The sequence below is a fragment of the Marmota flaviventris genome, chromosome 12 (assembly GCF_047511675.1).
Source record: "Marmota flaviventris isolate mMarFla1 chromosome 12, mMarFla1.hap1, whole genome shotgun sequence".
Classification (NCBI taxonomy): domain Eukaryota; kingdom Metazoa; phylum Chordata; class Mammalia; order Rodentia; family Sciuridae; genus Marmota; species Marmota flaviventris.
Genome location: NC_092509.1, coordinates 94,262,593 through 94,289,736, shown reverse-complemented (window position 1 = coordinate 94,289,736; position 27,144 = coordinate 94,262,593). Strand labels below are relative to the sequence as shown.

The window sequence follows — 27,144 nt, the reverse complement described above, 5'->3', positions numbered from 1 at the left end:
TGAATTTATGGGATTGCCCAAGACCTTGAAGGTAGTTCTGTAATATATATATTATATGCACTCTGTTGCCTTCACTAAACCCAGATGCTGAACTCCAAGACTCATCTGGTTTCTAGAGATTTGAACCCAGGCCTTGGGATACACCCCCACAGGGCTGCTGAGCTCCATCGACTATATGTGATCCTCTGAGAATCTCATTAGTTATTATTATCACTTTTGCAACTGTATTTTATAGCAGCTAATATTACCCCCTTTTTACATATGAGGAAAATAAGGCCCAGAGAAATAAAGTAGTTACTTAGCTCAAAAAAATCCAAATGGGGCATTGCTGACCTCAAATTCCGTACAGCCTTGGAAACAGGTGAGTTCCCAGGGACCCTGTGCCCTAGAAGAGTCAACTCCAGGAAAGATTCCACCCAGAGAGGTTAGAGTCACGGTGAGCTGGGGCTGTGCATTCCTGATGTCCCCACAGGTTGACCAGCTCTGGATGGGCTCCCCCCTCTCAGAGGCCTGGTGGAGGAGGGAAGGGTGGTGCTGGTGAGGCTGCCCACAGGGAGCTGCCCACCAGGCACGGCTGATGAGAAAGCCTGGCTGGTCCCCATCCAGCTGCCCTGCTCCGTCCCCTTTTCTAACTGTCACCGTGTGTTAGTTTGAATACTCTAGAAGATGACCTAGAGAAAAGGATCTGGATGCAAGTAGCTGATTTGTAAAGTACAGGAAACACTATTCGGCAGTGAGAGAGTGACAGAGGGGAAGGGAGACAGCCGATCACGGTGTGTCATTATGCCAGCTTCAGTTGTGAGTGACTGAGACGGGGGAAACTTGGAGTCATGGAGCACCACGTGCTTGGGAACATCCTGTGCAAGGGACGAGGGAGCAGAGGATTGATGCCCTACCTCTGCAGAGAGGCTGGTTGATGGCTGCTCCTAGAGGAGCAGGTGACCAGAAGCACAGGGTCTTTCACATTTTGGAAGGTCCAGTCTAAGGGCGAAGAGTGAAGCACTGACAGGGCCGGGACACACCCTTGGGCCCAGCTCTGGGTCCAAGCAGGAACAGCCTTATCTGTGAAAAGCCCGGGATTGGTGCCGTCTCACTCACTGTGGGTTTGTTGATAAACCCACCTGCCGTCAGAAAGTTCCCACCACTTTGCCCTTTGTGACACCTAAAACTTGTGCCACAAGTCACCAGTCTCCTGAGACCACTAATGAAATATCAATATATTACCCAGGAGAAGCAACCAGTGAACCTTTCCTTTCCTAGCTGAGAGATCTGCCTTGGGGGACTAGGACTTGGACCCAAGATATTCTGATGGAAGCAGATCAGGACAATTCTGGATAGTGGGATGGGGGACAAGGAAAGAAGGGTCACCTTGATGAAGACCCTGGGTATGCTGTCACTGTTAGATTGGAGGTGGCCTCTGAGGACAGAGACATCAAACAGAGACCCAAAAGTGTCTCCCAGAGAAGGAAGGGAACCAAGGGGATATTTTCCTCTTTGGCAGTTTTCTCTCTCTGGAAAAGAAGCCGTCCTTCCCTGTGGCTGAGATGGCTAGCTCCTGGACGACAGGCCCACATCTTCTTGCCTTCTTCTCCCGGAACCCAGCGCCCTGGGACACACCCGTCACACGATTTTGTGACACGTTTAACCGAACTGAACAGCCGAGGGCTCGGTGCCCCACTCTAGTTTCCACCTGCCAGTTCCCTTCTGACCTCGCTGGGAGCAGCCCCTCATTTATTTAAAAGAATCCTCCATCTCTCCACTTCTCTTCTATGGAAAGAAGCCACACCCACAGCTTACCTATTGGTAGTGAGACTTTCAGCAAGATACTGACTCTGTTTATCCACAGATCAAATAGAGAGGATGCCCTTGACTCAGCCAGCTGGTCATGAAGCCTCGATGAGGATATCACGAGCTGAATGTATCCCCTTATGCTGTTGCTCTGTCCTGCCATGTGACTGTATTTGGAGTTAGGATCGAGAGGGAGAAGGGGAAGCCTTCACTCAACAGGACTGGTATCCTTGGAAGAAAGCAGACATGACACTCGTCCCCCCTGCCCCCATGGTGTGCATGGAAGAAAGGCCATGTGAGGACACAGCAAGAAATCAAGTCTCTGTCAGCCAGGAAGAGGCCTCACCAGAAACTGAGTTTACCTACACCTTGATCTGGGACTTCTAGTGTCCAAAACTGTAAGAAAACACACTCTGATTGTTTAAGCCACCATTCTGTGGTATTTTGTTATGGCAGCCCCGGCAGACTAATACCCAGGTGACTTGTGGAAAAGGCTTTGGTACATCTCCTGGCACAAGGTAAGAGATTCATTAAGGATAGCAGTTTGTATTCCTTCTTAAAAAACACTTATCTTTCTAGGACAGAATTCTGGAAACTCCAAGGCCAAATAGCTGCAAATCCACTTGAAGCCTCTGATGAGCAATTGAGGGCATCAGAGAGAAAGCAAACCACAGCCACTAAACTTCTTCTATCCTGTTTCTGTGTTTAAGTCATGATGATTTGTGTCAAATAATATGACTGCACCCTTCCTCGGAGGGACTTAATGCGCTTGTGCCAACTGCTTATCCATTGGTCAAATGTCTGCATCCAAGGATGAGTTAATGGGCTGTCTTAGAGGGCCAGGTGCCTGAGGCTAGGACTGTGCACAGAGAGCCACTAATAAAATAAAATAATTGGATTCGTTCCACCCTGTCTAGTTTAGACTGTACAGTCAGGAAGCAGGCCAGGCTGAGTGGCTTTAGGAATTGCAGGGTTGAATTTACACTACAAGGCAGATTTTACTTCAATCCGTGTCAGCCTTGATCAACGGTTGATCTGTCACTTTTAGAGGTCCAGCTACTCCTGACTCGTGGGCACATCAGGGAGAGGCTGTGCACAAGACACTCTGAGGTTCTGGTTTCACAGTGTCTACATTCCTCAGAACACCCCATAAGCAAGGTCTCCAAGTGGATTTCTGGGCTACAGATCTCCTGAGACAGGATGAGGGAGGAAGTAGCTGAAGCTTCTCAAGTAATCGTGATTCTCTTTGCCTTCATGTTCAATCCTAATGAATGCTTTAAAGATGGCACTAAAATCCATTTGAGAGACTAGAACCATCTGGGATCATTGGTCAGAGCTTTAAATGGTGCAAAAAGAGGGAAAAATGGGCTGACTTCTGCTACGTAGGGAGGGGTTACATTGGCTTCATTGAAACCAGTTGAAGGTGTTCTTTTGCTTTATTCGCCCCAAGTTTTTCTTTAAATTAAGGCTGTCCAGTGGTTTCCAGAGACTCCATAGGTTCTGTTGAAATTTCTTTTGTCCTTTCCTCTTACTGAATCTCCGTGACCCTGACTTCACAGGGTTGGATGTTGCAGCCCAGAGGAGCACTTGCCATTAGTACCTCCATCACAGATGGATGAAAGGCCCAACGCTGACTCAGTGAACCTGCTTCTTTTTGTACCTCCCTGACACTAAGTGTTTGCTCATAGACTCAACGTTGTTTCGATGTGTTCATTAACTTCAAACACCCACTCAACATCCACCTTCGAAGGCCCTGGGAGCGCTGCAGCAAATGAGATGCAGATCCTGCCTTCAAAGAGCTCCAGTTTAGTGGGAGGGCAGAGGGATAGTAACTAACATATGGCCACCAAGGAGGGCGAGGCATGGAGAAAGGCTTTGAAGAGAACAGCAGTGGCCTTGGAGGTTACCTCCCAGGAGGGAAGAAAGAGAGAGGAGCGTTTGTGGGAGGAACAATTTAATTGGAAATAAAGAAGCAGCCAGCAGGTTGTTCTGACAGAATCAGTCTTTTTGATGCATGGCTGAAGGCAGCTGGTGATGCTGGTGTCGATGAAACAATTATTTGGCACACAACGAATAAGGAAAATACGGGAGGGACAAAGCAAAGACAGGAAGTGATGGAGAAAGGGAGGGAAGGAGGTAGGAGGGAGTTACTCATCTGGCTTGAGAAAATATCATCAGCCAATCCATCCATAACCCCATCCCATAATCTCAGCTCCTTCTCCAAGGAGGAGTTGAGAGACTGGTCAACCAGAGCTTCGTTCTGGTGTCCATAAGACCTGGCTAATGACACCATATCCCTTATTTCCCTTATTTCTTGGAAAACTGGGGAATGGAGTCAACTTGTAGAAAACCCATGAGAAATTTATTGACTTAGGGAAAACAATGACAATCAAGATGGTTTTTGTTACAGGGGTGAAATTAAGATGAATAAAATTAAATATGTTATTATCTTAATTGAACATTATAGTTATTAGCGCCTACCTTTGAATTTGTTGGCTGGTGGCCAAAATCTGTGACCAATAGGTTGGAAGGTTATTTCAATGGCATCATTAAAAAAAAGTTTCCAGAGACATGTCCCAGCCTATATCTACACAAATGTAGGGTAAGGAAAGAGAGACGAGGGGCAAGAGAAGGATATACTAGCTACTAAGTTTAAACTCAAACTTAAGGATTTGTTTTTACGTGAATTGGAGCCAGTGGTAAGCCCTGTCTGGTGGCCATCTGGGGAGAAAGAAGGGGCACCAGGGAGGAAGTCTTCCTGAGAGGACCCACACCCTTCCAGGTCTGCATCCCCCTCATTGTTTTCTTTTTCTGCCAGTAAATCACTGGTATTAATTAATAGGATTTGGTTTTGATTTTTTTCCACACAACTGTTTGTACATATCTGGAGGCTCAACTGTTAATGCAAAAGAAATTTCCTCAAACATTTTCAGACCAGAGACCAGACGACAGAAATCATGACTTATTCATCTTTGCATTCTGAGTACCCAGAGCAGATTCTCCATGTGTTCATCATATAAATTAATGAGTTTCCTTGCTCCACCTCCTTTTACCACCAGAAAACCTATTTCTTTAACAAATATTTATTAATTATCTCTATTTGTCAGGTGCTGAGTCAGGCAGTAAGAGTGAGCAAGAGAGACACGACCCTGTTTTTTGCAGAGTTTGCAGCCCAGGAAGAAAGACAATAATTAAAGCAGGCGTTATGATCTCATCACAGTATGGTAAGTGAGAAGCTAAGGGGTCCAGCATCGGGGGACCACATCTGTTGGGGGAGTGGATCAAGGGATGCTTCCAGATGTGAACGAGTCCAATGAAGTTAGCTGGAGTTCTGAGTTCTAAGGGAGCTTACAATCCTTTTAGAGAACAAGAGTGTCATGCATGTAAAAGTAAGAAACTGCTTCAGAAGACACTCTTGTGTTCGGTGTTAGACTATGGATCATAAAGGGTAGAAAGCGGTGAAATCAGTGAGGACCTATGTAGGCTTGGAAGTTTTCCAAGAGAAAGTGACACTTTGTCGGCCCTCAGAGATGGGTAGAGCAATGGAATAGAATGAGAGGATAGTCTGTTGGCTTACCACCCTGAACTTGCCTGATCTCATCTGGTCTCCAAAGCTAAGCAGGGCCAGGTTGGATTAGTAGTATTTGAACGCAAGACCAAAAGAAGAAAAGGTAGAAATAAGAGTCACACACAGTTGGGAAACTGAGCCCTAGATGGATGGTGTCAGGAGACAGGCAGGCTAGATTTACAAGATCTGGGAAGTCAAGCAGAAATGAAAATGTAAACAGAATCCTTTTCTCATGACTATTCTCAATAATGTGCTAAAATCTATACATGTTAACTCTTAGTCTGGGTTAAGTTTGGAGGAGGAAATGTTTAGCAACAGGTCTATTGAAAGGAAAGTGAGAAAGCGAGAGACCGGTGAGCTAGAAATGAAGGATGGAGACCAGACGAGATCAAAGCTGACAAATAAAGGCCATCCCTCTGTAGAGTGGAGAGAGGCCCCGAGATGTTCAGGGGTTCAGCTTTTGTGGGGCAGGGGCTTGGCGGTGTAGCTGTGTTGCTATGGGATAGGCTTGGGAGTGCATGCATCAGAGCTAGGCGGGTGGGAATAGCATGGGATTGGCTTAGGTGATGGTGCCATGGGGCTTTCCAGAGCAAAGGGGTCGTGTCCTTCTGGGATTGACTTAGGGTTATGGTACCATGGGGTAGGTCACTAATGGGGGTGGGGGAAATTCAGGTAAGAGGAAGTACAGGAAAGTGAAACTTATCTCATAAGATGGTGGTTAACATTTAAGATGGCTGCTCAAATGTTGTCAATACCCTATATCTATAATAAATTTTCTCTCCATATTAAGGGAGAATCCATGAGAAAGAACACAAACCAGTCTTCATGTGACCATGCAGACTTCCAGGTAAACGCACTAATGATATTTGTTAGCCCAGGGTTCTTATCTATGGAATTCTCTTAGAAAGAAGTACCTGGTTGGCCTAGCTTGCTCATTTATAACAAATCTAGAATCTATTGGTATACTGAGATGGGTTCTATGATTAAGTTCTATATCTGAGCATGATATGAAGATATTTCATGATGGCTCTTTTCCGTGAGGTAATGTGACCACATACGTGGCTTGAAGACCTGTGTTCATCTGGGCAAGAGGATATCTTGGTGAGGCTTGATAGGACTTTGGGAGCTATATTACTCCTGCTTCACCCCAGCCTTGAGATTGCTCATTTTGTTGAAATTATTAGTGAAGTTTGAAACTGGATTAAGATCCCTATTCTTGTCTATTATCTTTCACATAATCCTTTTATTATCTTATGTACAGAATATAGGATCTCTTGGATGCTCCAGTGGCGCAATCGGTTAGCATTCGGTACTTATACAGAACATAGGATCTCACATCAACCCTGTAAGTTAGGTCCCCAGAAAAAATGATTTGTCTAATATCACAGAGTAAGGAAGTAGCAGGTTACGAATTCAAACCCAGATCTGAATTCACATTCTTTCCCTGATTTACATGACTGACTCCCTTTTAACAACTTGAATTAACAGAACGGGTCATTGGGGCCTCAGGAAAGTCCTAGAAAACCATCAGGGTCCTCATCAGGTCTTTGAGATTCACTTCCCCAAAGTAAAATTTTAACCAGAAAATTCTGATGTACAATCTGATTCAGTTGAGACCCAAGAAGTAGTGTTTGTGTCACATTTTCCATGGAAATTCATTTTCACCAGAGGCAAAACACAGCTCCATTGGGACTCCACAAATCATGGAGTGTTTGTGTGCTATCTGGGGAATAATATCACATTCTTTGAAGGCTGAGAGAATATCCTCTGCCCTTGATCAAAATCAGATGATATAACTGGAGTTGCAAATTCCATGTTTAACCTTAATGTGGAAGTTGAGCCTTATGGGAAGGCTTGGGATCAGCCACATTTCACATGGGCTTCAGATTTATGACTATATTTGTATGCATTCATTCATGACTCAAATTTTTCCTAGGAGCGTTTGCAAAGCCATTAGGATCACTTCCTGCCAGGGAACTTGAGGTTCCTTTTTTAAAAGAACCAGCATGTGTACAAGAGGAAACAGGTAGGCCATAGTACATCAGTGATATTGGTCTGTAATTTTCTTTCCTTAATGTGTCTTTATCTGGTTTGGGTATCAGGGTGATACTGGCTTCATAGAATCTCTCTCTCTCTCTCTCTTTTTTTTTCTGTACAAGTGTCTAAATCTAGCTGCCTCAGGTCAAGGAACTCCCTTCGTATGGGACAGGTGTATCCTGTGGTACCTTAGGTCCTGTTAAAAGTGTCACAGGTGAGTCATTGAATAAATCAGGTGAGAAATTTTAAAATTCTTAGAATCAAATGAAAATAGAAATATAACCTACTAGAACCTCTGGATACTACAAAGACAATTCTAAGAGGAAAGTTCACAGCTTGAGTGCTACTTAAAAATTCAGAAAAATTTCCAAATAAATAACTTAATGGTCATTTCAAGGCCTTAGAAAAACAACAAACCAATTCTAAAGCCAACAGAAAGAATCAAATAATGATGATCAGAACAAAAATTAGTAAAATAGTGAATAAAAAATACAAAGAATCAATGAAATAAAGAGTTGGTTCTTTGAAAAGATAAATATTATTGGTAAATTCTTAGCCAAACTAATCAAAAGAAAGAGAGAAGACCTGAATTAATAAAATTAGAGGTAAAAAAGATGTCCCAACAAACATTGCTGAAATCAAGATTTCATTAGGGATTGTTTTTAAAACTTATATTCCAATAAATGGGAAATCTAGAAAAAATTGACAGATTTCTAGGCACATACAGCCTACCAAAATTGAACCAAGAGGATATAGAAAACCTAAGAAGACCAATATCAAGCAATGGGATTGAGGCAGAAATTAAAAAAAAAAAAAAAAAAAAAAAACTGTCCAACAAAGAAAACTCTAGGATCCATGGCTGAATTCTACCAGACTTTTAAAAAGAACTAATGCCAATGCTTCTCAAATTATTTCATGAAACAGAAAGGGAGGAAATACCTCCAAACTCATTCTATGAAGCCAGTATCACCCTGATACCCAAACCAGATAAAGACACATTAAGGAAAGAAAATTACAGACCAATATCACTGATGTACATAGATGCAAAAATCCTTAATAAAATATGAGAACACAGAATTCAGAAACACATTACAAACCTGTACACAGTGATCAAGTTGGTCTCCTTTTCAGGATTCAATAGTAACTCAACATATTCAACTCAATCACATAAAACGAGCCAACGATAAAAATCACATGATCATTTCAATAGATTCAGAAAGTGTTCAACAAAATTCAGCACCCATTCGTTATAAAAGTCCTGAAAAAAATCACCATCATAAAGTTTATATATGACAAACTCAAAGCCAATATCATACTGAACGGGGAAAACCGAAAATATTTTCTCTGAAATCAGGAACAAGACAGAGGTATCTGCTTTTACCACTCCTATTCAATATAGTACTTGAAGTTTTAGCCAGAGCAATTAGATAAAATAAGAAAATAAAAAGGATACAAATAGGGAAACCTATCTATACTTAGAAAATCCCAAAAGCTCCACCAGAAGACTTCTAGAGCTGAGAAACAAATTCAGCAACGTTATCAAGATACAAAATTAACATATAAAAATCAGTAGCTTTCTATGCACCAGTTGAATTGTTTGAGAAAAAAAAAAATCGGAAGACAATTCCACTTAGCCTCAAAAACGAACAATAAAACAAAATATTTAAAAACCCAAGGGATAAATCTAACCAGAGGTAAAAGAGCTGTACAATGAAAACAGCAAAGCACTGAAAAAAAAATAGAAGACACCAGAAGATGGAGAGCCCTCCCATGTTCTTGGATAGGCAGGATCAATATTGTTAAAATGGCCATATTACCAAAAGTGATCTACAGATTTAATGCAATCTCCATCGAAATACCAACATTCTTCACAGAAGTATAAAAGCAATCCTAAAATTCATGTGGAAGAATAAGAGATCCTGAGAAGCCAAAGCAATTCTGAGCTAAAAGAGCAATCAATGCTGGAGGTATCACGTTACCTCATTTCAATCACACCACAAATCCATAGTAACAAAAACTGCATGGTACTGGCCTAAAAACAGACACATAGACCAGTGATACAGAATAGAAGACACAGAGACAAACCCACACAGATACAGTCATCTGGTTCTTGACAAAGGTGCCAAAAACATACATTGGAGAAAAGACAGCCTTTCTAACAAATGTTGCTGGGAAATGTGGATGTACTTATGTAGAAGAGTGAAACTAGATCCCTGTCTGTCCCTCTACATAAAAGTCAATCCAAATTGGATCGCAGACCTAGGAGTTAGACTAGAACTGCAACTGTTAGAAGAAAACACGGGGCAGCCCTGCATCGTGCAGGCGTAGGCAATGACTTCCTCCGAAGGATCCCTAAAACTCAGGAACAGTACCAAAAATTAACGAGCAGGATGGCATCAAATTTTAAAGTTTCTACACAGTAAAGGAAACAATAGGGTGAAGGAAGAGCCCACAGAATGGGCGAAAATCTTTACCATACACTCTTCTGACAGAAGGTTAATATGCAGAATATATAATGAACTAAAAACATGCAAGAACTGCAATAAATAACAATCAATAAATGGGAAAATGAACTAAACACAAATTTCTCAAAAGAAGAAGTACAAATGACCAACAAATATATGAAAAAATCTTCAACATCTTCAGCAATCAGGGATATACCAATCAAAATTATATCAAGATCTGTCTCACTCCAGTTAGAATGGGGATTATCAATACCAATAAATTCTGGTAAGGATGCAGGGGGGAAAATACCCTTTTACAGTGTTGGTAGAACAGCAAATTAGTAAAAACACTATGGAAATCATCACAGAGGTTCCTCAAAAGACTAGGAATGGAGCCACCATGTAACCCAGGTTTCTCACTCCTTGATATTTACCCCAAAGAACTAAATAATATAGTGATATATGCAGACATTGGTTAACAGCAATGCAATTGGCAATAACCAAGTTATGGAAGCAACCTAGGTGTCCATGCACAGATGAATAGATTAAGAAAATATACACAATGGAGTTTTACTCAGTCACAGAGAAGAATGAAATAATGTCACTTTCAGTAAAATGAATAAAACTGGAGAGCTTTACATCAAGTGAAATAAGGTTGACTCAAAAAGTCAAGGGTCAAATATTTTCTCTCATATGTGGAAACTGGAGAGAAAAAAAACAAGAAATAAAATCTCATTAAAATAGAAGGGAGTGGTGTATTAAGAATTTTAATGCAAAAATAAATAAATAAATAATAAATAAATAAAATAGAAGGGAGAACAATAAAGTAGAGAAAGGGGATCAAGAAGGAAGGAAGAGAAGAAAGCATGGGGAAATCCTGAGGAATGAAATCAACCAAATTATGCTATGTCCAGAATGAAAATGCCAGAATGGATTCCATTATTAAGTACAAATATAATGCACTATGAAATAAAGAGTTATTAATTAATAATAATAGAAGGGACTCCAGTGGAGTAGAGCAAGAGGATCAGAAGGATGGGGAGGGGAGTGAACAAGGAGGTATTGGAGAATAAGACTGATGAAAGTATGTTATGTGCATATACAGATATGGCACAATGAATTCCACTATTATGTGTAATTATAATGCAGCAATTAGAAAATACAAGAAACAATTAATGCTGGTAAGGTATGGGGGAAATAGAACTCTTATATAATGTTGATAGGAATGAAAATGAATATAACCATTATGGAAGTCAGTCAGGACGTTCTTCAAAAGACTAGGAATGGTGATCCGGTTCCCTAGTATTTACCGCCCCCCTCAAATTAAAGTCAGCATATGATAGAGATGCTTGCATACCCATGTTTACAGCAGTGAAACTCACAATAGCCAAGTTATGGAGCCAGTCCAGACGTCCACTAACAGATGAGTGGATAAAGAAAACGTGGTCTATATACACAATGAAGTTTTACTCAGCCATAAAGAAGAAGAAAATTATGTCATTTTCAGGAAAATAGATGAAACTAAAGAGCATTATATTAGATGAAATAAGTTAGACTCAGGAAGTCAAGGACAAATGTTTTATCTCATATGTGGAAGCCAGAGAGAAAAAAAGTAAAAAAGACACCTCATGAAAACCGAAGGGAGAATGGTGAAGTAGAGGAAAGGATCAGGGTTGTGGAAAAAGGGAGGGAAAGGGGAGATACTTGGGAAGTTGATCAAATTATTTTATCTGAAAGTATGAATATGTCACAAAGAATGTCACTTTTATGCATAATTAGCATGCACCAATAAATTTTTTTTAAGTGCCATAGAACATGCATAGCTGGGATGTGACAGATTGGCCCATGCCTGGACCTCTCTCTCAGGGCTGCCAGCATCTTTAATGGACAGATGGAGCTGTCTTCCCTTCCTTGTTTGTGCCTCTTTAATCACCTTTACAGGCGGCTAGCATATATCTAGCTGATAAAAGTGCTTAGTAAACATCTGAATTGTAATAGCCCTAGAAAGATGTCTAACCTGATAATTTTTCTATCTTCTGATACAAGAACACCAGAATCTTTTTTTATTTCATGATTTGGGAAAAAAATACATTTATAGTTTCAGCCATTGAAAGAGATGTGAAGGATACAACAGATTTGTCCCAACTGCATTTCTCCATGAAGAACACCAGAATCTTTATTTCAAGAATCAAAGCAGATCCACACAGACCATAAGAATCTATACCAGTATGTCCAGGGGAACTTTAGCTTAGGTCTTTATAAGAAAAGTAAAAAGCATGGCTGAGAAAATCTATAAAGCTGGGTTGAGAAAAGACAGTAGCCTGGTGTAGATGTTGGGTTTTTCTTTTTCTGGAACCTCCTGATTCTCTTCTTAGCTTGTATTGTTAGCCTCCCTTTGGTGTTCACTGGACTATTACTGCTTTTGCTTGCTTTTGGACCTTATCATCTTCAGAGTCCTTAGTCTTTGTTCTAAGTGCTTTTATTCAGCATTCCTTTATATATGACTTTTCACAGTTTTAAGGACTTTGATTCTTTCCAAGACAAGGCAAAACACCAAAACACTGGCTATTCACTCTGTTCACCACCCACTTGCCTCCTGATGGTACGGTATCTTTCCAAACCCAGTGCTTGATGTTCTTTTTGTCCTGGTGCCATGTTCTATGCATTCTTTCACTTGCCTGCCATGAAATGAAGGGAAAAAAATCAATAAACATGGTGGTTTTTTGGAGGAAAGAGTGAACTCCAACTGAATATGGAGTCACCACAATGTGCCACAGGGCTACTTGGTAATGTCATATTCTATTGGTAGGATCTACAAGCAGACAGAATGCAACAATAAAAGTGGTTTAAACAATGAAGGGTCTAATTTTTGATGGTGGTTAAATACAGTAATGAGATTATTAGGACTCCCTATTGACTTTCTGTAATTCTTTAGCTCTTGCCTGTGGATGCAAAATGGCGCCCCAGCCATCTTTAGCTGGACATTATGTCATTTCACAGCAATATCGAAAGGAAGGCAAGGAGAGGGTGCATCTTAGTGGAATTATCTCTCTTTCTCTCTTAAATAGGAGGAAAAGTTTTTGAAGAATATGCTCCCTAGGAGATTTACCCTTAAATACCATGGGCCAGAATAGGTCACAAGTCTATTCCTTACCTTCAAGAAACTGAGAACCTAACTGGCTTCTACAGTGAAAGTGGATTTTATGTGTTACGAAGGAGGAGAGTTGTTGGGGAGCTAACTACAGCCACTAAATACCCTCCTGATGTGCAGCACCCCAGGAGTGGATTATATTTAATCATTTCACATCTGCTGTCACATGGGTTGTACATGTAGTTAATATGAAGTCATAGAAGAAAAAGATCAAAAGCCTTCAGTATGAATCCATCCTGTCTCTTCTAGGGACAGATGGTTGTCTCCCCTAAGCTTTTTTCTTTTAAATATTCATGAGCTTCATCATTTTAACCATTGTTCTGAGTGCATTTCAGTGGCCTTAAGTACCTTCACATTGTTTTGCAACCATTACCATCTCCCATCTCTGGAATGATTTCATATTCCCAAACTGAAATTGAAGAATATCTCCCCCTTCCTCCCTCCCCTCAACCCCTGGAAACCACCATTCTATTCTCTGGGTCTAGGTACCTGATACAAGTAGAATCACATAACATTTGTCTTCAAACTCAATTTTAAAATGTATAGTAGCCCTTCTTGAAGTGCCCCCTCTTTCTCTCCCTCCTCCTTCTCTACTTCCCCCTCTTCCCTTCTTCCTCTCTTCCTCCTTCTCCTTCTCCCCTCATCCCAAAACTTTTCCATACCTCAAGGCTCAACATGGAGAGACCATGGGGATCTTCCCTCCTCTTTGAGTGTTTGACTTTCACTCAGCCCTTGTGGACACTGTCTCACGCTATATTAACCATAATTTTGTGAGTGAATTATCTCCCCACCTAGACTGTGGCCTCTTGCAGAGCATAGACTACGTGTGGATCTTACTTTCTTTTCTCTCCTCCACAAATTGTCCCTCAGACAATACTTGTCAGATTCCCTGTTGTTTTTAGGAAAGCCACACAGACCAGCTTAATAATCAAGCAGTTCTCGCTTAAGTGTGGTTACGTTTCATGGGTTGAAACTTAACTTGATTTTGTTTTTAAAAAGTCTTCCCTAAGATGGACAAAAGATGTCCAGTGTCCTCATTAAGCCTGCATGTAGACTTGAGGCTGGATATCAGGCCACCTTAGCTAAGCCAAGATCATGGAAACACCAGATTCACACAACACTGTTTCCTCGAAAACCTACTTGCCTCATATTAAGATCACTTGTTTTTTAGTAGTTAAGAGTCAGCAACCATTTCTCAGTCTGAAGAAGATTCCCTCATTTCTAGAAAAGTCATAGCTGGGTAGTCCAGAGCCTCTGACAAGCCTTTAGTTTTCACAGACACACCTGCTCTGTGGTGGTTTAATATCTACTGAGAACCAGAAGCTTTAACACATACACACACACACACACACACACACACACAGACTTAACAAGAGGTAGATTTGGCTTAGCATCTTAATCACTGAATAAGTGACTAGTAAAAGATTTTAGCAACCAGGGTGTCATGTTGATGGCATATTGTCCTTGCATGATCAACACTAGCAAAGTTAACATTAGTCATCCTAGGGAGTGGTGATTCTAGGTGTGTTCTAACCCTCTTTGTCCCCCCAACCTCTAGTGACAGGCTCAGAGCTTCAAGTTCAAGGGAGAGCAATAAGAAGCTGGAATTGTCTACTTTTGGTAAACATTCCCAGGTCCCTTCTCTGAAGATGTACCTCAGAGTCACCTGGAAGAACAGGGAAGGGAGTTAATTAATCTGCTTATTTAAACATACCGTGAAAGATCAGGATAACCTATTTGAATCTCAGAAAGCACACAAACTAGTTGAATGTGTTAGTCAATGTCTGGCTTCCTGAACTGGCTTATTAAGGGATGCCAGGGACTTCCCCTTTCTTTCCTCTGCAGAACTATAAAACAACAATCTGGGTGGCTGAATGGAAGGGCACCTTGGAGAGAACCTCTGTCTAACAATGCCACAGTTTCCTCTTTAGTTTGCTTGTTTTTTACAAGCTGGGGAAAATTAAGAAACGTTAAGATTGCTTCCGATTGGTATCGTTTAATGAAAACGTTGTGTACTTCTTATAAAACAGTTTTGATTCAGATTCTTATGTAAAAGTTAGGAGGGGCTGGTGAGCATTTTGATATCAGAGAGTCACTTCCCCAATCAGAAGCAAGAGCACCTTAGGTCTCTGTATTCGGAAATGAAGTGAATGATCTCTCTAGAATTGTGGCCAGCCACAAAGGAAAGTTTGTGGGTGCATCTAAAAGGTGTGTTCTCTGTGAAAATAGGGTGAAGGGAACATTGACGATAAGAAATAAAAATGTTAAGATGGAAACCAAGATTTTCTCTTTGATAAGAGTAACAGACAATGACGGTCTTTTTCCTCTGTGTTGAGTCTGGCACCAAGGCAGACTCCCTGGGGAGATGCAGATGGCTCGGACACTTTTACATCTGTACATTTATTCACTCACTTTATCCGTCTCTTCATGGTTCATTCATCATTTGTCCAAAATCATTGATTAGGGACCTATTACATCTCCTGCACTGGGGATCAAATGATGGATACAGAGTTCCCTGGAGGAAATCTGGTCTGCTGGAGGGGGCTCATTAGAGTAAACACAGCGATGTACTGGGCTTAGTACAGATACCCACAGACACATAGAGAGAAAGAGCCCCTGACATCTCTGGATGGCTGGGAAGGATTCATAGAGAGTGAAATTTGAAGTGAGCGTTCATAGGTTAAACAATTGAGAAAGAAAATCTCACTGAGGGTTGGTCCTGTGCAAAAGCACTGAGGTATGACTGGGTAGGCAGAGATCAGGGAAGAGCATAAAGTGAGAGGATGGAGTGCCAGTCAGAAGCTGCCAGAAAGAGATGGGGCCGAGCACCGTGAGACCCAACTCAAGGGCCAAAAGGCACAAGTGCAACTGCCCACACAGTCCACATCCCCACACCCCACCACACACACACACACACACCCCACTCCCACACAGTGCACCCCACACATATGCCCCACCCTGCACTGCATGCCTACCACCCTCATTTCAGCTAAATCCCTCCAGACACAGCAAAGTGGGCTCTGCTGAATCCCCCAAGCACAGAACAGGGATCTGGGACACTGAGGGACTTTGGGGAAGAGGATCCAACTTGCTCTTCAGCTCAGGGGTGGCATGCACACATCATCACTGGCCTGTAAGTTCATTGCATCAGGACCAGATCTGACTCAGGCCCCAGTTGGTCCTCTGTGCTTAACACGGTAGCTGGCATAAATAAGTGAAGAAAGCCATGTGGAAAAAGAACTTGTGTGAAACAAACCATTGTCAGGCTCATGAAGAGGGTACTGCAAGAATCCAGGTGAGCAATTACAGTGAGATGGAGAAGAAGGGTCAGAAGGTAGACCAGCACTCTCCAATAGAACTCTCTGCAGGGATGGAAACGTTCTGTTTTTCACTCTATGTTAGGCAAGCCAGGAGCCACGAATGGCTCTTGCGTATTTGAAAAGTGGTAGAGAGGCTGAGGTCCTGGATTTTTACTTTTAATTAATTTAAATTTAAATAGTCATATGTGACCATTGACTACCATATTGAACCACAGAGTTCCAGAATTTTCTGTGGTAGAATCCAAAGTACTTGCAAACAGTTGGATTTTTTCACCAGTTCAATCAATAAATGTTTATTGATTATTGACTTTGTTCCTCGTGGGAAAGTGGGGCCAGTTTGTGGCAATAACGCCAGGTATTTAGGCTTTGTAAGGAGCATGATAAAGGAGCTCCTGCACGGGTGATCAGGTATGAATGGCACAGACACATCCCGGGCTCATAGAGCTGGCATTTTTTTGGAAGCAATAGAGTGAAAAAGAAAGAAAAAAGTTCATGAAGAAAATCAAATCAATTTTTAATGGGAGAACTTGCTGTTTCATTGTTAGAGGTTTTGAGTTCTTTATGTATTTTGGATATTAATCCCTTATTAGATGAATAGTTGGTAAATATTTTCTCCCATTCTGTAGGTTGCCTTTCACTGTTGATAGTTTCCCTTGCTGTGAGGAAGCTTCTTTGTTCGGTATAATATCATTTGCTTATTCTGGCTTTTGTCTCCTATGTTTTTGGGGACATGTGTTAAAAAGCATCAGTCAATTAAAAAGTGGTATGGCTTACATGTAGGTCCTTGACCCATTTTGGTTGACTTTTGTACAGTGTGGGAGATACGGGTCAAGTTTCAGTCTTGTCAGTTTCATAGCACCATTTGTTGAAGAGGCTGTCCTTTCTCCAGTGTAGGTTTATGGTGCCTTTGTCAAGAATCCGTTGGCTGTAGATGTGTGGCTTATTTGGGGCTCTCTATGCCATCCCATTGGCCCATGTGTGTGGTTTTACACCAGCACTGTGCTGTTTCGGTTACTATGGCTCCGTAGTAGGTCCTGAAATCAGGTATTGTGATGTCTCCTGCTTTGTTATTTTCTTTCTCATATGTAAGAGCTAAAAAAAAGTTGACCTGGATGTAGAGTAGTGCTTACTAGGCACTACTAGTGGGGGGGCGGGGAGGGATAAAGAGAGGTTGGATGACACAGTTAGATAGAAAGACTATGTTGTGGTGTAAAGCAGCCCAGTGGAGTGGCTACGGTTAACGATGACCTATTATACATTTTATGAGGACCTAGGAAAGAGGAGCTTGAAGGTTCCAAACATGAAGAAAAGATATGAATGACCCTGATTTGATCAGTGCATGCTGTAGGAACGTGTTGGGATGGCGGACGGTTCTGCATCAATACGTACAATTAATACGTGTTAATTACAAAAGTTTAGAAAGGAAATGAGCTAAAAAAGAAAAGGAAACCATCAGCTATGACCACAAGTGGAGGGATAGCGGGCAGGAGTTTACACAGGACTAGCCTAGCCAGGGAAAAGCTCTCTGAAAGGTGACAACTTGAGAATTGGATGAGGAGAAAGTTAAGGGAAGTAAGAAACAAAAAAACCCAAACAAGAACGAGAATAATCATTGACGAAGAAAAGCAATGAAACTCAACATGAGAACCCTTAGAGCAAGAGAGGATCTATTCCATATTCAAGTCTAACTTGCTCTTTTCCTATCTCCAGAAATGAAACTAAATCCCAGAGAGATAAAGAGACTCACCTAAGGCCACACAGCCAACCAATAACCTCAGTGCCAAGAGACTCTTAATTCCCAACTTCCACCTCCCTGCCCTGCTGGGTAAGTGTCTCTTGAAACTCATTTTCCTTATTAGGAAAATAGATTATTGAGAAATGAAAAATGTAACTTAGACAAAGCGTAAAAAGAGTAGCTATTTTCATTATTGGATTTGTTTTAATCTTCTTATACTGTGTCCCTCAAGTAACTGTTATGATTTTAGCACTGTGAAAGTATAATATAAAAATTTAGTAATTTAATAATGCAAAAATCATGAGAGGCCAACGAGCGTTCAGCTCCTGGTTATCGGGTTGTCCTTGTCTGGTGAATCTCAGCATTGGGCTTGGAGGCAGCTGCTGGACTTTCAGAAGCTGTCAGGACGGAGGTAACCAGCCCCTGCACTGCTGGCCTTGAAAACCCCACCTCATTAAGGGTGGTGAGTGTCACAGTCCAAAGATGATTCTGAGGAGGAAAGGGAGGTTGTGGTTTTCCCAGCAGACTGAGCTGTCATCAAGCTCTTTATAGAAAGCTGCTGCAGACAGGGGCTGAAAAGAAGATGAAGGCTTCAACAGGATGTGAAAGTTGAATGATGAAAAGGTGCGCTAGGCGCTCAGGGCCCCGGGAGGAGTTCTCTGCATCCAAGCTGAGAATCAGGCCTTCCCTTGGTTACGGGTGATTTTATATCATCCTTCCTCCCCTATCACAGCTCTGCTCTTTGAGCTTGTGTCTTTTGTGAATGTTCAAATAGGACAAATAATAGGGTAACAAGGTCATGGCTTTGCCAGAGTGACAGACAGTGTGGGAATATACCTACTGGCTCTCCTGGACCTTTCTCTGTCCTTTGACTTCTCCAACCACACCTTTGGGTTCAACCCATGCGCTTCCCATTCCATTGTCCTACATCTAAATTGGGTGTTTATGGAGCCACCTGTGAGTTATAATTAAGAGATTGATATGACTCCTACACGAGCACCAGAACTTCACTGAAAATGTGGCCATGACAACTGTGGATTGCATGTGAAAGAGGGACCTGAGAGCCACGTCTAAGGCTCATTGCCCACTGCTCATGACCTCATCATTCCAATATCACAGGACCTTTCCCCAGACCAGACCACTGTCACCTCCTACCATTCCCGAACTGCAGAGAGACCCGTCAGGATAATGTCTCTGTGCCTTCCAGCCCTCCATGTTTTCCAACACCCTGCAGTGGACACAGTGTCCTACAGAAGCAGAAGATCCACATCCTTGGTCTGAATTTATCAGGTCTCAATTTCAGCCTTTGCCATTTGGCTCACGATAGGAGCACTGGCAAATCTGTTAATTTCTCTGAACTTCCATTTCCTCAAATATGAAGTTGGAATGATGTCTACCATCAAAGGGATCTAAGAATAATAATAATAAAAAAACACTACTGTAATATGAAAATGCTTTGAAAAATACTACTCAAGTGAACACATGTATTCAATAGTCTGCATATGCCACATAGTGTTTTGTGGAAAAATTAAAATTTAATGAATATTAAATTATATTCACATCACTTTATTCATCTGTCTGCCCATGCATACACATATACATTCATATATACATTCAGTGAAGTTTTATGAAACAACCAGCTTGACCAGCACTGCACGGATGGTAGGTAAGGTGTATTATTGTGAACAGTCCAGATATTACTTATATTAGTCAGAGTTCTCTAGAGAAACAGAACCAAAAGGATGTATATATTTATAGAAAGAGCTATATTTTAAGTAATTGTTTCATGCAATTTTTGTAAACGTGGGTGAGTCCCAAGGTCTGCTGGGTGAGTCAGCTGTGGAAACCCCAGGAGAATCAGTGGTGTGGTCACTGAAGGCCAGCAGGCTCAAGACCCAGAAAGAGCCATTATTTCAGTTTGAGTCCAAAGGCAGGAGAAAAGCCACTGTGCCAGTTCAAAGGCAATCAGGCAAGAATTCTCTCTTATCTGTAGGATGGTCAGCCTTTTTGTTCTATTTATGCCTTCTGCTGCTTGGATGAGGCCTGGCATGTTAGGGAGGCATCTGCTTTCCTTAGTCTACCGATTTAAATGTTCATCTCAAAAAAAGAAAAAGAAAACAAAGAGTTCATCTTATTCAAACCACCTTCATAGAAGCATGCCAAATAATGTTGGACCAAGTATCTGGGCACCCCATAGCCCAATCAAACTAACTCATAAAACTTACCATCACATTCCTCCTGGAACTCACCATCTATGCAGGGGAAAGAGACACAGTGGAACCATAATCATGCAAATACATAGATAATTAAAGAGTGTGTGAAGTGCTATGAAGGGGAAATGCAGGTCCCCCAAGAGTGAGGATAATAGTGGAAGCCTATAAATATGACACTTAAGTTTTCACCAACTTGATGCAAGGCTTTCCCTGCAGCAGAAAATGCATAGAAGAATTAAGACCTCAAGACTATGGCAAATTCAAAGATCCAAAAGACCTTATGGAAGTTAGGTATGGTGCTGCCAGATGTGAGCAGGCAGAGGGAGAGTCCCAGACAGCTCCTGGGATTCTGTTACAAGGGGACTTAGAAGTTTGGAGAGGGGAGGAAGCATGAAATAGAGGTTACCAGACTGAGAAAACGACCTTGCTAAAGAAATCTAGTAACAGGGTCCAGAGGTTCATTTAAAGTGAGACAGGCTATGGGAGGGGGAGTATGGAAGGATTAGACGAACTCTAGATATGGCAAAGGGTTGGGAGGGGAATGGAGGGGGCTTGGGGGTAAAAAAGATGGTGGAATGAGATGGACATCATTACCCTAAGTACATGTATGAAGACAGGAATGATGTGAGTATACTTTATATACAACCAGAGATATGAAAAATTGTGCTGTCTATGTGCAATATGAATTGTAATGCATTCTGCTATCAAATATAACAAATTAGAATAAAAAACAAAGAAATAAAAAAGTGATACAGGCTAGAATCCATAAAGATTCCAATCTTTCAGGTTGTGACATATTCTTATAACATTTTGTTCAACATTTCAGTGTAAATACATAAATTAATTTTAGCTTTCCATTGTGACTCTCTATTTTACATTGTTTTATATGAACATCTCCACAGGTTTGCAACCCATAAACTTGTTAGTTTAAAGAATTGTATATTATTTCATCATAGTTCCCATCATGATATTTCTGGCCCTTCCATACTTTCATGTGGTTTTTAGTTCTATATACTTTCCCCACCTTAAATATAGTGCCACTGAGACTATCGTTTGAAATAGCTTTGCTTTCTTTTCTTTCTTTCTTTCTTATTTTCTTTTTCTTTCTTTCTTTTCTTTTCTTTTTTTTTTTTTGGTACCCGGGATTGAACCCTGGGAAGCTTAACCACTGAACCACATTCCCAGCTCTTTTTAATATTTTATTTAGAGACAGGGTCTCTCTGAGTTGCTTAGGGCCTTGCTAAGTTGCTGAGACTGGCTTTGAACTTGCGATCCTCCTGCCTCAGCCTCCTCAGCCACTGGAGTCACTGGCACGCACCACCATACCCAGCCATAGTTTTGCTTTCTCACAAGTTCTTTTTTGAAGTTCCATTCCCCTCACGGTCACTTCTCTGCATTATGGCCACTCTGATTCTATAACTGTTGTGTCACACTTCATTGGTCCTCCCTGGACTCAGGAATTCCCATGCTACCAGGTGCTTCCGGGGCATTGGATGGGGCAGGTAGTGGCAGGCAGGAAGAGGTTCATGCTCATTAGGACAGAGAGTGCTTTCTGTGTTAATGCTAAGCTTTATCCTTGGGATACTGCCTCTGCTAGAAGTTGGTTCTGAACCTAGAATCTCCATGGTCCCTGTCTCCTTCACTTTGCAATCTCCCCTAAGGGCCTATTAAGTTCTCAGTAAGTGTTTTACCTGGAACAAAATACATCTTTGGTAGTGGCAGTGAAGTGAATTGTTGTTCATAAAATCTCCATGACTGTAATTAACTGAAAGTTAGAGTTACATCATCCAAGGCAAATAGTTCCCTGGGCACCAATATTTTTATTTGTTTCTTTACTTAGTGTATTCATTCTGAATTTCTTGATGTTGTTGAGAAATTAGTCAGGGACCAATTCAGCAAGCCAAGCATGTATCAGGGAAATTCGTCCAACTCACTTCTCCTTGGCTGATCAGAGCTCACCCACTCCTCTGACCTGGTGTTATCTCTTGTGCACTTATTTTCCATACTGGCCAAGAAGCTAATTGAACAAAACAAAGTAACTGGATTCATTTGATTTGGAGCAAGGGTGAATTTTAAGTTTGTTTCTCTGGGAGGAAAAAAAGATCTATTCCTGATGTCAAGTATACTATCATAGAGTGATAATTTAGATTGAAGTTCTTGACGATTGAAGAATAAGTTCCAAAGGGTTTCTCTATTTTATTTAAGAAAAAAATGTGGGGGCAGGACTCAGGGTGTAGCTCAGTGGTAGAACACTTGACCAGCTTGCATGGGCCCTGAGTTCAATCCACCAGTTTTACCAAGAAAAAAAAAAGAGAGAGAGAGACAAAAATGGAAATGAATAACTATTTTTAATCTTATTCTTTTTATCTATTGTAAAATAAGAGATAGACTTCTACTAGAAACTTAGCTATATTGGTCAGAAGGACCATCACTGTCAGTCTATAGCTAATAATAGCAATGATGATAACATGTAACGACTACCAAGTGTGAAGTATGGGCCACACAGTCATTTGCATTCGACATCCTGAGGTGAGGTGGGTTTTTCTCAAGGCCACAAAGATGGTGGGTGTTGGAGTCAAGGTATAAAGTGTGGTCCAAGACCAGCGTCCCTAATCTCTTCTCCACACCAATGATCTGACAGCTGGAGGCAGTGTGGGCTAACAGCCCAAGCCCCTGCCCAGGGATCAGAGCATCAAGAATCATGTGTCATGTTTGACCAGGTGCCGTGGTGCATGCCTGAATACCCAGCAGCTGAGGAGGCTGAGACAGGAGAATCATGAGTTCAAAGCCAGCCTCAGCAAAAACAAGGTGCTACGCAACTCAGTGAGACCCTGTCTCTAAATAAAATACAAAATAGGGCTGGGGATGTGGCTTAGTAGGCAAGTGCCCCTGAGTTCAATCCCTAGTACTCCCCTCTCCCCCCAAAAAAGAAGAATCATGTGTCATGTTAGCCTAGAATCTGTTGGGTAAATTTAGGTAATCTCATAAACTCCTTGAGGTTCTGTTTTCTACAAAGCAAAGAGACACCTGTTTTTTCTAACTCCCACTGTAAAAGAATGCTGGATAGTAGATGGGAAAGTACCTTGACAACCATCCTTGCAGTCCTATGGGACTTTTGTTTTGTACTGTGATGGCTATGATGATGTAGCAAGATTTTCATACTTTAAATATGAGACATGCATTAGCTGCTCTGGGAAGAGGTTGCTTAAAGGGGTTAAATTTGAGTGGACCACCTCGGAATGTTGGAGTCCAAATTAAATCATCTGATAAGCTGATGTGCCAGGGCAGCAGATAATTCATAGTCAGGAGCTGTCGGGAATTATGCAGGTTGTGTATGTAACTTGATTGAGGCAGTGACAGGTGCATTCAAAGCATGTTCCAGGCTCTCTAGACATTTAGACTTCCTTCTAGGAAAGCTGGCTGTTGTGGCAGGCTCTCTCCAGCAACTGCAGGCTGGGTTTTGGTCATGACAGGTCATGAGGTAGGGTTCCAGAACAGGATAGGGGTGCAACAGGGATCAGGTGGTCTGCAGAGTGGTATAGCTCCACCGTGTCTTGAACAGGACATTGCAGCTCTATTGCATGTCTTGGGGTTCTAGATGTCGGAACCTATTTCATAACTAGTTCAGGTAGAATGCTTTATATTAATCCAAATTTCATCCATGCTTCATATAAATCCAGTACACCAGTGGACTCAATCTCCACGGAGATGAAATATCTCTTATAAAAGTTGATCAAATGCAACATTCTCGACCCCATTCCAAGAGATCACTATTCCATGGTTCTAGGGTAAGAACCAAGAATCTACATGCAAAAAGTTCTTTAGTGATTTTGATGCAGATCATGTAAAATTTCCAGTCTCAGGGGGAAAGTGTAGTAGATAAGGGAAAGCGTCTGAACAAGAACTACCATGACAAAGAGTTGAAAATCAACGTTAATTGAGAGTTGACCATGAAACAGGTGCTCTCTTCTAAATACTGGCCATCTCATTTAATCCTCATGGCGATCCTCTGAAATTCACGCTAATATTCCCTCCATTTTCCAAACAGGGCAACAGAGGCACATATTAGTTAATAAGATACAGACACTTATGATAACACCTCCTGCTCCTGCTTTCATAGTAAAATGTGTATGTTTGAATAACTCAGAACTTGGTTGAAAAGGAATAGATTGCTCAAACCCAACCCAGAGACATAGCTATTGCTCCAATCATTCCAGAAATATAGCCCCATTCTAATACTAAAAACCCATGGCAACCCAGCCATTTACAGTAGGGATGGAGCTTGGGGGAGATTGCCCATTCAAGAATCTTTTTCAGAGTAGGCACATTTTGAGACCGGGAACCACAAGTTCTAGTAATTCCTCAGCCTCTACTGCTGAAGTTGCTCTTCTCCCAATCAACTTTCTCTTATTTGGAACCTGTTGAAATGAGGCAGGCCTCGCACTTGCCTATCAGGTTTATGGAATTAAGAACATTAGGCTAGGAACATAGCTCAGTTGGTAGAGTGCTTGCCTCGTATGCATAAGGTCTTGGGTTCAATCCCTAGTACCACACACACACTAAAAAATGTGTAAGCTTCTACTAATTAAAAATAAAATGTTCATGATTTATGGCCTGTTCTCATTTAATTGAGAGTAGGAGTACACTCACTGAATTCTATATTTACCCTATTGAATTCTATATTTACCCTATGTCATAGAATAATTCATTTGACTCTCGCCCTTTTCCTTAGCTAGAAGAACAAAAAGGGAGAAGACTTAGGGAACCTCTTAACTAGAAATAGTTTTTGGGAATAATCAGCCAGCCCCAAGAGAGTTATTTCTTGAATGATTCGTTACACATGTTCTTTATGGATTTAACTATTCATGGACTATGATTTAAAAAATCTTGAAGTTGGCTGAACATGGTTCACAAATTTTGGAGCTCCAGAATTTTAGTCTTATGTTTGTAAGTTCCTGACTACTACAATGTTCCAGTTGATTATTCTGCTAGCACCCCTACCACCAAACAAATCCCAAACCAAATCAAGGTCCCCATCGATTACTTTCTCTCTCCTAATGGCCCTATTTCTGTTCAGTCACATGGTTCTCTCTGTCCAGCTTCAAATGACATCCACCCTCCCTAGAATCAGGTGTGAGAGATGTCCACAGTTTCACCCAGGCCTGCTTTTACTCTTCCAAAACCCCATCACCATCACCACCACAATTCAGATGCCTTTCCACCTGGAACTGTCTGGGCCATATTCTGGAACCTTCTCCCAACATCTTCCTTCTCTGTTCTTCCTATAGTTCTTCTTCCTACAATGGCTCCGGCATATTGAAACCTTCTTACACTCAAAAATCTTCCCATAACTTTTATTGCTGGACAAATAGAGTTCAAATTTACTAAACTCAAAGTCTTATGTACCAGACCTTCTGTAATTATCTTCTGTAGTATCTGTCTAGCCATGCATCCTACAAATTCTTTATGAGCTTTTTGCTATTCACAAGGCTGACTTAGCCATCAGATATGAGAGGCACATTGCCTAGTCCCATAATGTTTTTTAGAGTTCCATGATGTTTTAGTTTATTTTAAAGTCAAAAGAAAAAATGAACCTAATCCAAGTTGGATTATATTAACATTTATACTAGTATGGTTATAAAACGTAATTTTGAGTATTTTTTAATAAAAGAAGGAACCCATGAAAGAATTTATGTTTCAGTCTCATAAAAGTCATAATGCAAATTCCATTTATTCGTTCACTATTCATTCATTCAACCAACAAAATATTCATTGGACTTCTGCTATTTTTCAGGCACTAAGGAAACAGTCTCGATTATCAGAGGCTTTAGATGCTACTATTAGAGACAGAGAAGTAAACAAAGATAGCAACAAAATGATTATAAATTATGGCACATGTTGAGATCTAAACGTGGGCTGAGAGAGAAAGAACATTGGCAGGAAGAGGTCCTACAATAGATGTGATGGTCAGAAAAGGTCTTTTTGGAGAAGATAATATATGACCTCCGAGTTAAAGGTATAGGAAAAAAGCTGACCTTACAAATAGAAGTAGAAAGAACATTCCAACTGAATTTCTGGGTGAGACTCGTGCATCTGGGCTGTCGCTCTGTTTCCTGGATACTCCCAATGAAGAAAGAGACTCTGGCCTTGATGAGGTTCTCAACAATTTACACTCTTCTGTTTCCATGGTTTTGCTCAAACTACTCCCTTTCCCTAGAGTTCCTTCTCCTCTACCTCCCTTTCTCTATCTTTCAAAGCCTCATCCATCCTCTAAGGCCCAGTTCAAATGCCACCACTAAGCCACTGCCTCAGGGATTCCTCCTCCGAACAGACCTACTGAAAGTGAGCTAGCTTGCCCTTGAACCTGCCACTCACTCAAGTGCTTACCACTTATAATCTGCTGCCCTTTCTTTCATATCTCTCCTATATCCATGACTTGCCACAATTTCCTTGAAGGTAAAGTCTATCTTTTATATCTTGGCATTTCTTAAACTACCTCCACAGTGACCCTCACATATTAGAAATACAGAAAAGTTCTTCTGGATACATGAAATATGAATGAGGGCATGATTCCAAGGCTGGCTGTGTCTCCACATTGTATTTCCACAACCTTTCCTTTATTTCTTTTATTTCCTCTTCCAGGTTAGGGCAGCTCTGACTGCTGCTGGGACTGTGACACTGGTGGTGAGACTCTGCATATTAAAACAGTGTGGAGAGAGAAGAGGAATGGTCAATGAGCTCAGGAGGGTGTGGTGTCTTCGGCAAAGACACGAATAAATCACTAAGAAACGGAAACAGAATTCAGCCCCAGTACATAGAACTGAAAACTAAAAAAACTAAACACAAACAAATAAGCAAGGAAGTGTGTGTGTGTGTGTGTGTGTGTGT

General features: G+C 41.3%; 1 long non-coding RNA gene across 1 annotated transcript; it reads left to right on the top strand.

The window, feature by feature from the left end:
* Positions 1-4,571: 4,571 nt before the first annotated feature.
* LOC114092448 (uncharacterized) lies at positions 4,572-27,144 on the top strand. Its single transcript, XR_003582724.2, has 6 exons — positions 4,572-5,012; positions 6,147-6,203; positions 7,293-7,382; positions 7,516-7,607; positions 18,019-18,133; positions 26,899-27,144. It is a non-coding gene; the product is annotated as an uncharacterized lncRNA (long non-coding RNA).